Source organism: Enhydra lutris, unplaced genomic scaffold, assembly GCF_002288905.1.
Source record: "Enhydra lutris kenyoni isolate GAN:26980312 unplaced genomic scaffold, ASM228890v2 scaffoldscaffold2, whole genome shotgun sequence".
In the NCBI taxonomy this organism is placed as follows: Eukaryota; Metazoa; Chordata; class Mammalia; order Carnivora; family Mustelidae; genus Enhydra; species Enhydra lutris.
The window spans coordinates 30,651,383-30,664,464 of NW_019154086.1; positions in this window are offsets into that span (position 1 = coordinate 30,651,383).

Below are 13,082 nucleotides of genomic sequence, written 5' to 3' on the forward strand. Positions count from 1 at the left end.
TCTTGAGCACTTGAAGTGTGGCTCTAATGGAGATGTACTGTATGTGTAAAATACCAGATTTCAAAAACTGGTATGAAAGATATGTTAATTTTTATACCGAATACATGTTAAAATGAAAACATACAGATATTGGGGCAAATAAGATGTTGCAGTTAATTTTACCTGCTTTTCTAATGTAACTAGAAATTTTTAAGTTGTGTATGTAGCTTACATACATACATGTATAAATGTCTACAGAGAGAGGGAAAAATGTAAAATGTTAACATTTAGGGGATCTGGGTTCCAGGTATATGGAAAATCTTTGTACTAGTTTTTCAGCTTTTCTGTGAATCCTATTACTGTATGACAAGCAAATTGACTTCCTTTTTAATTACCAGGTGTTGGAAAAATAGGAATGAGGGCATAGGTATAGACTTTATCACCTGGAACACAAAGCCATCAGATTGACCAGCCATTTTCATTGGTGTGGGGAGGGTGCAGCCTCTGAAGCAAAGTTAGCCCCACAGACAGAAAAGACGGTAGGGTTTTCTCGAAAATCTTAAGATCTAGATTCACAGATCTTTACTTCTTACCACTCCACCAGAGGGCTATGTGGATCAGAATATTCCCTTTATCTCCATTCTATGCAGAAGCCAAGCTGAAAACCTCATAGTCCTTTTCAGTCCCTTCTTTCCCTCTCTGGCCCACATCCACCCCACCTCTCCCCACCAGCAATGCAAGTTTCTAATGCAGGGCAAGAGTGAGGAGTGTCTGGTTCTGCTTGGGATCCCAGAAGCAGTAATAATTGAGCTTGATCTCCAAGAATGAAGAAGATTGAGGAGGAATGGGGGGGGGGGGCAGGGAAAGGGGTAAGTTATTTAAGGCAAAAGGCAAAAACAATGTCATATGCAAAGGCTTAGAAAAAGATACAAAATCACATCAACTGCCATATCAGCTTCATCCAACTCTATGTGGAAAATGTACAAAGAAAGCTTTGGAAGTCTGATAAAAATAATTAGATTGATTTAAATCATGGGACTAAGTAGTGGAAGATAAGATTGTCCTTACATGGAGGACATGGGGAGATGGAGAAGAGAAGGGAGTTGGGGGAAATTGGAGGGGGTGATGAACCATGAGAGACTATGGACTCTGAAAAACAATCTGAGGGTTTTGAAGGGGCGGGGGATGGGAAGTTGGGTGAGCCTGGTGGTGGGTGTTATGGAGGGCACGTTTTCCATGGAGCACTGGGTATGGTGCATAAACAATGAATTCTGGTACACCGAAAAGAAATTTAAAAAATAAAAAATTATTTAAAAAAAAGATTGTCCTTATATTTTAGAATTGAATTGGCACTGGGTGTTAAACAATGAATCATGGAACACTACATCAAAAACTAATGATGTACTGTACGGTGACTAACATAATAAAAAAAATTTTTTTAAAGAATTGAATTGGCAAAACTGGTGGCCCAGATAATGGGAAGGCATCCACTAGACAGTCTGGGGAACCTTGGCTAATTCATCTACTTATTCTTTGACTGCCTCCTTTAGTTTTTTTCCTCTTTTGGTTTGGTTTGGTTTGATTTTGGGGCATTTTTTCTTTTTTTTTTTTTTGGCATTACCATCATGACCTGAGAATCTGTGCTTCCCACACATTTTGCCTGGTACCTTGCCTTTGACTGTCTCCAGTTGGAGAAAGCTCTTCCCTCACTTCTCAATTTTGGGACTCAGGTAATGCTATTTTTTATTCCTTAACATTTCTCTCAGCAATATGTTTGCAAGGAAGTCCACTCCGAATATTGCTTCCTTTGACCAGAATATAAAATTCAAGCCTTTATAAAGAACTATGGCATGACATAAAGTTGAAATAATGTCTTTGTTAAGCATGATTTAAAAGTTGATTGAAATAGAAGTGATTTTTCATTAAGAAAAGACACTTAGTATATGATTTGGACTCATTGCACATTTCTACACCTTAATTTTTCCATGAGTAAAAATCATACTTGTGACCTGCATATTTTATTGGGCTTCCAAGGTGATTGTGGGATTTTTAAGCATGCTAATGTTGTTTGTATGGAAAAAAAAATGAATGACAGCGAGCAATAAATAACTAGTCTTAATGTTTCTTAGATACAAAGTTTTGCATCTAAAATAATTAAAGCCAAAGAGCAGTCTTTATGGATCTGACCCTCTATGGCCAAACTTCTTTTATAAATATCTAAAAGAATGTTTGCATGCTCAATAAATAACGCTTTTTATTGGATAGAAAAATACCTAAGAAGCATTGATTTATTTTATTCACCTCCAGTGGAATAATTCTGATGTTTTCCTCATTTGTGGAAAATTGGAGTCCTGAAAGAGCAGAATCAATAATTCACTGGGGTTTCAGTATAAATTAGTAAAGAAAAATTAGACCATAAATTGCTATATAACCTACTTGGAAGAACTGGTTAAAAGAAGGAAAGAGAATGCAAAATATATTATTTATGCAAATATATATGACTGTTCCACTGAATGAAAAAATTAATTAAAAAAATACAAAAATTATAGACCTATTAGAAATATATGAGGCAATATGACAAAACAATAATAAAGAGATACACAATAAAGAATTACAAGATGAAGAGGAAAAGATAAGAAAACACCAAAACCAGCCCCTTGGAAAAACAGCGTAATAAAGTAAATATAAGAATGGCTCTAAAGAAGCACAAGAGATTTCTTAGTGGGAAAGGAAAGAGAGAGCTCTTACACCTCAGAGGTCAGAGCCATTGACCCTCAGATCCCAGTGAGACATTTAGAACCAAAACATGCATGAGTGTAAAGTGTAAAAGTAAATACATGTGTTTCTATTCATACACAGACCCCCAGATTGGCACAATCTTATTAATCTGTTTTGAAAATTAATTAAAGAGAAGAGACCTGCCCCCAAAGATAGGAAATTGAGTATGCTGGGATGAAGAGGAAGAAGGCTGATATATTGGGAACAAAGATAAGTACCATGGCCAAGATGAGATGCCGTCTCAAACTTCCCTAAATTTCTAATGCCATTGACTGCATTTATGCCCTACAGACTTCAATTTTTAAGAGATGTCTCTCTTACTGTGATAATTTTTAATGTATGCATGCATTCCTGTTTCAATCTAGTTCTATTTTCTCTATGTGTCCATCTGTGCTTTCATCCATATGCCTACCTCTACCTATACATTTATTTATCTATTTATCTACTATGGTTGTGGAATTGTTTTATAGACTAATTGCAAAAATAAACTCACCATATCTTCCTTCCCTCATAACAGGTAAAGGGGCTCGGGAAAGAATAGGTAATATTGAATTTTCTAATTGGAAAATTTTAAAGGAAAATATATATGTATACAGACATATACATATTAAACAACAAAAATTGTGCACATACTTATGAATTACATGTTGAGGAAGAGAAAGACAATGAGAAAAAGACAAAAATTAAGCTCTTGGAGGAATAGGTATAGGAAGCATATATGGACACATCTTACACAGGTTGTGGTTTACTGTCTCAGCTCATTCTTTTCACCCAGCCTGTGATAATTTAAATGTTTCCTTTGCCCCTGGCATGATGTGAAGCTTTGTCAGTAGAAGACACAGGAGAGACATCTCAGGCTGGAAGGATCTAGCCTGCAGTTGGTTGTGCTCGCTCCAGGGCTTGGCATGCACAGCCTCTCCAGTGCCCGGTATTTTTACCTGGTATTTTATCCGGTATTTTCCTGCAGCACAGGTAAAAAAAAAAAAAAAAAAAAAAAAAAGGAAAAGAAAATCAAGGAACCCACAGCTTAATAGAACAAATAAATCTGTAAAGTTATTACTATAACAAAGCTATAAAACAGAGATGCCTCTGAAGTTTAGAGTAAGAAGAAAAAGAAAAGGATAAGAAAAATTAAAATGACCAGCCTGTTGGAGGAACAACAACAGAAAGGGAAATGTGAGCATCTACTCTAGAAGCAGGGCAGATTTTATAATTTGGGAAGTGGTAAGTTCTTCTGTACTCTGAGCTTGAAATTTAAGTCAATACACACCTATGTCAAACAGACCTTGTAAAATCTTTTTTATTTATTTGACAGACAGAAATCACAAGTAGGCAGAGAGGCAGGCAGAGAGAGGGGAAGTGGGCTCCCTGCTGCACAGAAAGCCCAATGCAGGGCTCGATTCCAGGACTCTGGGATCATGACCTGAGCTGAAGGCAGAGGCTTTAACCCTCTGAGCCACCCAGGCGCCCTGCAGATCTTGTAAAATCTTGAACACTCTTACTACACTCTGGCCCACCTGCTGTCATCTATTCTAGAATAATTTGTGAGTTCTGCAAAATAGCACATTCGGTGTGTGATTCAGTTCATACATCTAAACCTAAACACAATTTACTGTTTCAGATCCCTATCTTTATCTCTCTCTACCTATCTATCTACTGAGAGAAGTGACCTGCCACACACACAGTACATTAGTGAATATGTCAGGAGTGTGGGCCCAGGGAAGGCAAAGACAGGTGTACCTGTCTTAAAATGCCATCTTTGTCCATCTCTACCATTCCCAATTCTCCACAGATTTCTAATACTAAAAATTAAAATATTTCCTGGATTAGGTCAAAAAACAGCATTGATACAGATGTCAATTGTTAAAAGTTGTTTCTGTCTGCCTAACAACAAATCCTGGAAAATCCTCCATATCAGTTCCTACAGATCTTACTTATTCTTTCTTTCGATACTTGCATAATACTATATCATATATATGTACTGTAGTTATTCAACCACTTTCCTATATTGGGACACTTATGAAGCTTTCAGTATTTTGCAATTACAAATCAGGTCTCAATGAAGAATCTTTGCATATGTATCTTTATATTGCTGGAAGTTTGTGTTCAGGCTAATGCGCAGTTGCTGAGTCAAAGGATAAGTGCATATATGGCTTTCTTAGATATTCCAAATTTCCCGAGAGGGATCATAACATTTTGTGTTGTGAATGTACCTGTTTCCCCAGAGCCTTACGGAGAGACTGTATTGTCAAGCTTTTCAATTTTTGCCTGTTTGGGTTGGCATATGCAGCATAGACTTATAAAAATAACTTGAAGAAATGTATACAATAGTGGGTATAAGTTTTTAAAGGCAGAAATCATTTGCTTTTGGATTGGCGTATTCACCTGTTGAGAGCATCTGTCTCCTGATGGTCTTTGTTACTCTCAGAGGGAAGTCTCTCTCACACAGCCACTAAAGCTGTTTGGCCAGTAGGTGGCACTCTAGTGCTACTTTAAAGGGTAGATTCTAGCACAGCCCTCTCCATTCACAAAGCTTAGGACGATAACTAAAAATCCATGGTCTGTGTTCACTAGAGTTTCTAAGGGATAAGTCTTTAAAAACAAAACCCAAGGGTAATATGCTTAGCAGGAAAGAGCTTTCCGAGGGGCTAAAGAAAAACAATTTAGCACGTTCTGATTTAAACAGCGTGTGGTAGTTCTGATCCGGTAACAAAAATTAACTAAATTAAGAACAATGGGCAAAGAGAACTAAACCATGATCATGTGGCTCTTTAACATATGTAAGTATTAGCAGATTTGCATTTTTGTCCTTGATGAAATGACCTACATAAGTCCACAACAATTAGAGGGCGGCCTTACCTGCACTCTATAGACACCCTTCTCCCTTACGCCAATCTCCAAACATGAAATGCAAATGTGTTAGTTTAGCTCATGCAGTCCCTTTCCTAACATTACTTTCGTAAAACTGATCTTGACATGAATTCCTAAAGTATTTTTGCATTAAGAAAAATTGACAAGGATGATCTTAAGAACCAGAGAATCCTTACACGGATTACTTTGGACTAAAAGAAGACAGAAATCTTAGCAAACTTAGAGTATTAAACTATAGATCTTGAATATTCATTACTTTCTTCAAAAAATGGGTAATTTTCCTTTTTCTTAAGATTTTATTTATTTGACAGAGATCACAAGTAGGCAGAGAGGCAGGTGGCGGGGTGGGGTGGAGACAGATGGCTACCCGCAGAGAGCCTGATGGGGGGCTCGATCCCAGGATTCTGGGATCATGACCTGAACTGAAGGCAGAGACTTTAACCCACTGAGCCACCCAGGCGCCCAAAAAAAGCAAGTAATTTTCAAATCAAAAAGAAAGAAGGTTGAGTTCGCAGATTAGAGCTGTATTGTTTATCTTCAGTATCAGGCATATTCATTATTAAAATTAATTAAATTGTCATATAGATTATATTTTAAAATATTTTATCAGTGCTCGCTTTGGCAGCACATATTCTAAAATATTTTATCAGCAGAGTCCTAGCAGAAAAATGAGAGCATAAGCGTAGGATACATCAAAATAGGGTATAGCAAAAACAGTTGTAATAAAGACCGCAAAAGACCGCCAAACTCCCATTCTAGAATAAGCACAATATTCAGTAAACATTACCATGATGAAACTGACAACATGATACACACTGAGTTCTGATACCAACAGTTAAGTCACTCCTTAAAACAACCTTTAGCCAAGTGTGGCTAAGAAATCATCTCCATTCTGAATTTCTTTCTCTGCACTGTGGAAGTTCTGCCACACATTTTTACCTGCTGGCTCAGTCCCATTTGGGTCATACAGCCTTTGTACCAGTTGCCTGACAAGTCCTGAGTTCTTGCTTATGCTCTTGTTCCAAGGTCACCTGAAGTGCTGTCTTCACAAAGGAATTCCCAGGAGTGTCCTCTTCCTTCCACCATGCTTGCTCAATGTCTGTTGCTAATCATTTGTGACCGCAGGACTGGCTCATCTCTTTGTGTGTTTGTGTGAGGCCCTGTGGCTTCTGTGTCTCTGATTTGAGCATTCTAAGTTTTCTGGCCATAGCCTCTGTTCTCCTCACAAGCAGTTATAGAAGGAGGGGTTTTCAGATCTGCTCTGTAAATATCAAGCTTTTGGGGGGGGGGGAGGAGATTAAACTATATGGGTAGTAGAAAATGACAGTGAGTTTATAAGAGTTACCATTTTATTACCTTCCATTTCTTGAACAAGAATTTCACTAAGTCTACCTAGCAACCTTGAATTTAGAAGTTGAACTGGTAAATCACAACTGAGAGGAATAATATTTTACCTAGAACTTTTGATATTTTTCAGAAGTTGAAATTTAAAATCAGCTAAGTGTTCCTGAAGAATCTATTACCTCTCTAGTCTGCCTATGCATTTCGATGAGCAAGTTGAAGCAATCTGAACATTTCTTTTTTTTAATCTAATAAATACTCATCTGCCAACTATTTATACATACAAAATAATATCGACTGCTTGCTGTGTTCCAGGCAGTTTTAAGCACTTTCCTGGTATTATCTGACATAATCCTCACAACAACCCCATGAGATAGGTGCTCTGAATATTCCCATCTTATAAATAATGAATTTCTAGTAATCATCAGAGAAATGCAAATTAAAACACAATGAAAGGGAAAAAATAAAAATAAAACACAGTGAAATAACATTTCACACCTGTCAGAATGCCTAAAATTAAAAACACAAGAAGTAACAAATGTTGGTGAAGATGTGGGTAAAAAGGAACCCTCATGCACTGCTGGTGAGAATGCAAACTTGTGCAGTCACCATGGAAAACAGCATGGAGTTGTCTCAAAAAAAACAAAAATAAGATTATTATATGATCCAGTAATTCAACTACATTATCCAAAGAAAATGAAAACACTAGAATTTAAATACATTTATTTAATTTAATGTTTTAAATTTAAAAATCACAAGGCACCCGTATGTTTATTGCAGGATTATTTACAAGAGCCTAATTATGTAAGCAACCCAACTGTCCATCTACAAATAAATGGAGAAAGATGTGTTATACATGTACAATAGAATATTACTCAGCCATAAAAAAGGAATGAAGTCTTGCCATTTACAACAACATGGATGGACCTAGAGAGTACAATGCTAAGTGAAATAAATCAGAAAAAGAAATATCCTATGATTTCACTTACGTGGGAATATAAGAACAAAACAAATGGACAAAATTTTTTAAAAAGAGAAAAAAACAGGGGCGCCTGGGTGGCTCAGTGGGTTAAGCCGCTGCCTTCGGCTCAGGTCATGATCCCAAGGTCCCGGGATCGAGTCCCGCATTGGGCTCACTGCTCAGCGGGGAGCCTGCTTCCCTTCCTCTCTCTCTGCCTGCCTCTCTGCCTACTTGTGGTCTCTCTCTGTCAAATAAATGAATGGAATCTTTAAAAAAAAAAAAAGAGAGAGAAAAAAACAGACTCTTAAATACAGAAAAGCTGTGGTAACCAGAGGAGACGTAGGTAGAGGGATGGATGAAATAGACGAAGGAGTACACTTGAAATAGATTGAGAGTTGACTTATCTTGATGAACACTGAGAAATATATAGAATTGTTGAAAAATTATATTGTAGGCCTGGAACTAATATAACAGGGTTAATTATATTAAATAAATTTAAATAATTAGTGAATTTCTAGCTATGTAAGTAGGAAAAGGTAGAATGAGGAAACCATAAGTAAGCCAGAGCAGGCAGGGTAGATCATCCCCAGTGGACCTACACAATACCCAGGTAGAGTATCTCTCAGTAATGTAGTCTGATGAAGGAGCCTGTGTCCTGAGGAGGCTTAGACTGGGTGCCCATTCTGTGGGAGAGGAAGCTATTCACCCTACTAATTAGACTGGGCTGGTAAAGAGGTAAAACAGAAGAAACAGTAAACCCTGACAGGGCTTCCTGTGACCAGGACTTCCAAGACTTGAGAGCAGAGAGAGAATAAAGACCTTATTTCCATCTTATATGGATAAGGCAAACTCTCCTTTATGCTCTCGCTGCACTGGGCCAGACTGCAGCTTATAAAGGATTCTCCTGGGAGGCAAGGGCTCCCTAGTGAGAATAAGATACAAGTAATTCATCCTAAGGAAGGCAGAGGGTAGCATGTGAAATGACTGGATGACAGTTCCATGTTCCTGTTTGATTTTATGCCTTGTAGAGGCTGTGGGAGAAGTGCTCCAGCCACAGGCATTTATAATTTGCGTACAAGCAAGCCTGACTTCCAACTGAAGCTCTGCTTGCAGGCTGGCTGTGACCACCAGAGCCCACTGGGCCTGCACACAGGGTGACCTGAAAGTTCCAGACAATTAATACCACCTCTATAGTTGGGTGATAAATATCACATCCTTCTTGCTACTTGAGTAGATAACCCTGAAGTGCATGTTCCCCATGAGAATTTTGCCTCACTTGTCCACTCTGGTAACTTATTTAATAATATATCCTTTTAAGGGCCATCATTCCTACCCTTCTTCATGTCTTCAGGGATCATCTCTTGTGTTGGGGATCTTCAAGACTCCCCTCCCCCAGGTTCAGTGATTCACTAGCAGGATTCACACAACTCAGTATATAGTCATACTTGTGGTTATGATTTATTACAGCTAAAAGCAAAAAGAAAAGGCGCATGGGGTAAAGCCCAAAAGAAACCAGAAACAAGCTTCTAAAATGTCTCCTCCAGTAAATCACACAGGATGTGATTTCTTCCCACAGCAACAAGTTGGGATGGCATGTTCAAAAAGCTGTCGCTAGGAAGGCTCAATAGAGACTCCGTGCCCAAAGTCTTTAATGAGAGTTGGTCGTATAGACACCGTCTGTGTGGCATGTGCCCAAACCCCAGACTCCCAAAAGGAAAGTAGGTGCTTAGTACAAACCACATTGTTTACCTGAGGTTTAGGCACAGTGAGCCATTCATACAAGGATTTTGGGAACCCTCTCAAAATCCAAGTTCCCTGAATCCAGCCAAGGGCTGACCTTGCAGGCAGTCCCCTGGATAGCAATCTTAGGACTGGTGTGTTAATGCTTTTATCCACATTAAAAGTATCCCAAATAAATGTCTTTCCCTCAGATCTTTGTGTCAGGGTTCACTTAACCCAGACCAATCCTGGAGTATGCTCCTTCTCTGAGATTACTGGCTAGTTATCAAGTCAGAAACTCAATATATTTGAGTTTGAAACTTACTAATGTTTCACCCTTTTTCAAAATGCTTTGGATTCATATACAATAATATTACACACACCAAAAAGAACTGAGAATGTGGTATAGCGGCTAGATCTCTGTTCTGGGAGTTAGGGATCTTCAGTCCTTTTACACTTCACGTAAGGATTGGCTAACCTCAGTGGATTTCAGGTTGTTGCTATCAATAATCCCTTGTAAATTACTGTTTTCATTCATTTGGGCTATTATAACAAAATGCCATAGACTGAATAGCTTAGAAATAACATCAATTTTTTTCTTAAAATTCTGGAAGCTGGGAAGTTTAAGATCAAGATACCACCAGATTCAGTATTTGGTGGGAGTCCACTTCTTGGTTCTTTACACTGTGTCCTTAATATGACAGAAGGGGCAAGGGAGCCCTCTTGGTTATCTTTTGTAAAAGTACTTTTCCCATTATTATTTCCCATTTATGGGGATCTGCCCTCATGACCTGAGCACTTCCCAAAGGCTCTACCTTCTACCATCATCATGTTAGGGATTAGATTTCAACATATGAATTTTAGGGGAAAAGCAAACATTCAATCTATAGCAATTCCCTACCACCATAAGCCCATTTCTTTGATTTTTTTTTCTAAAAATTTTAATCAACTTTATTGAGGTATAATTTACATTCATTAAAATGTGTCCTTTGTCATTGTGCAAATCAATGATTCATGATAAATTTATATGACTATATAATCACCACCCCAATCTAAACACAATAGATGTCACCCAAAAAGTTCCTTCATGGCCCATTACCTTCAATCTTTTCCTCTACTCCTAGCACAAATACTAGATATTTATTTATCTTGTTTTTCCTTCTTTGTAATTTTCCTTTTCTAGATTTTCATGTGAGAGGAATCATACAATATGTAGGTTTTTTTTTCTACCTTCTTTCACTTGGCCTAAGCCATTTAAAATTCATCCATATTGTTGTGAGCATCAGTAGTTCATCTTTCTGTTGCTGAGCAGTATTCCATTGAATGAATGATCTATTTATCCATTCACCTGTTCATGAACACTTGAGTTTCTTCCAGTTTGGGGTATTATGAATAAAATTGCTAAGGACATTCATGGGGAAAAAAACCTTTGTAAACATGTTTTTATTTTTCTTGAGTAAATACTGATGAGTAGGATTGCTGAGTTGTGTGGTAAGTGTATGTTTAATTTTTTTTTAAATTTCTTTTCAGCATAACAGAATTCACTGTTTATGCACCACACCCAGTGCTCCATGCAATACATACCCTCCTTAATACCCACCACCTGGTTCCCCCAACCTCCACCCCCCCGCCCCTTCAAAACCCTCAGATTGTTTTTCAGAGTCCATAGTCTCTCATGGTTCATCTCCCCTTCCAATTTCCCTCAACTCCCTTCTCCTCTCCATCTCCCTATGTCCTCCATGCTATTTGTTATGCTCCACAAATAAGTGAAACCATATGATAATTGACTCTCTCTGCTTGACTTATTTCACTTAGCATAATCTCTTCCAGTCCCGTCCATGTTGCTACAAAAGTTGGGTATTCATCCTTTCTGATGGAGGCATAATACTCCATAGTGTATATGGACCACATCTTCCTTATCCATTCGTCCGTTGAAGGACATCTGGGTTCTTTCCACAGTTTGGCGACCGTGGCCATTGCTGCTATGAACATTGGGGTACAGATGGCCCTTCTTTTCACTACATCTGTATCTCTGGGGTAAATACCCAGTAGTGCAATTTCAGGGTCATAGGGAAGCTCTATTTTTAGTTTCTTAAGGAATCTCCACACTGTTCTCCAAAGTGGCTGTCGGTGGGAATGCAAGTTGGTATGTTTAATTTTTTAAGAACTGCAGGACTACTAGGCAAACCAGCTATGCTTTTTGCATTCCCAACAGAAATGTATGAGAAATCCAGTTGTTGCAGATCCTCATGGACTGGATATTGTCAGATGTTTTTCGTTTTAGACATTCTAATGGATATATACTAATCACTCATGGTAGTGTTACCTTATATCTCCCTGATGACTATCCATATTGATTGGGCAACTTTTCATGTGTTTATTTGGCATTCATGTAATATAACTTCTTTGGTGAAGTGTCTGTTCAAATCTTTTCCCCATTTTTAAATAGCGAGTTGTGTTCCCAATATTGTAAGAGTTCTTTATTCATTTAAGATACAAGTCTTTCATCATATTATATTTTGTAAATAATGTTTTCCAACCTGTAGCTTCCATTTTTATTTTCTTAATGAAGCCCTTTTAAAATAGCTTTATTGAAATATAACTCACATATCTTAACATTCACCATTTAAAGTATGCAAGTCAGTGGATTTTAGTATATTCACAGAGTTGTGCAACCATCACTTCAATCTACTTTTAGAACATTTCAACATTCCAAAAATATACCTTGTACTCATTAGCAGTCACTCTCCATATCCCCTTACTGACCCTTCCTTACCCACCCAGGCTCCTGTAACCACGAAACTATTTTCTGTGTCTCTGGATTTGCCTATTTGGAACATTTTATACAAATGGTATCATATAATATGAGTATATTGTGGTTAGCTCCTTTCATTTTGTAAAATGTTTTCGAGTTTCATCCATGTTATAGCATGTATCAGTACTTCATTCCTTTTAATTGCCAGACAATAGTGCATTGTGTGAACATACTATATTTTCTTTATCCATTCATCAGTTGATGGACATTTGGATTGTTTCCACTTTTTGGCTATTATGAATAAAGCCTAATACAAACATTTTTTTTAAAAGATTTCATTTATTTGAGAGAGAGAGAGTGAGCGACTGAGCGAGCACACAAGAGGGCAGGGTGAGAGGGAGAGGGAGAAGCAGACGCCCCACTGAACAGGGAGTCGACTCAGGAACTCAATCTCAGGATCCTGGGATCATGACTCAAGCTGAAGGCAGATGCTTAACCAACTGAGCCACCCAGGCACCCCCTGCTATGAACACTCTTTGTGGACATATGTTTTGAGTTATCATTAGTAATGTCTAAGGGTTCTAACTTCTCCACATCCTTGTCAATACTTGTTTATTATCTTGTCTTTTTTTTTTATTTATTTAATTATTTGTCAGAGAGAGAGAGAGAGGGACAGAG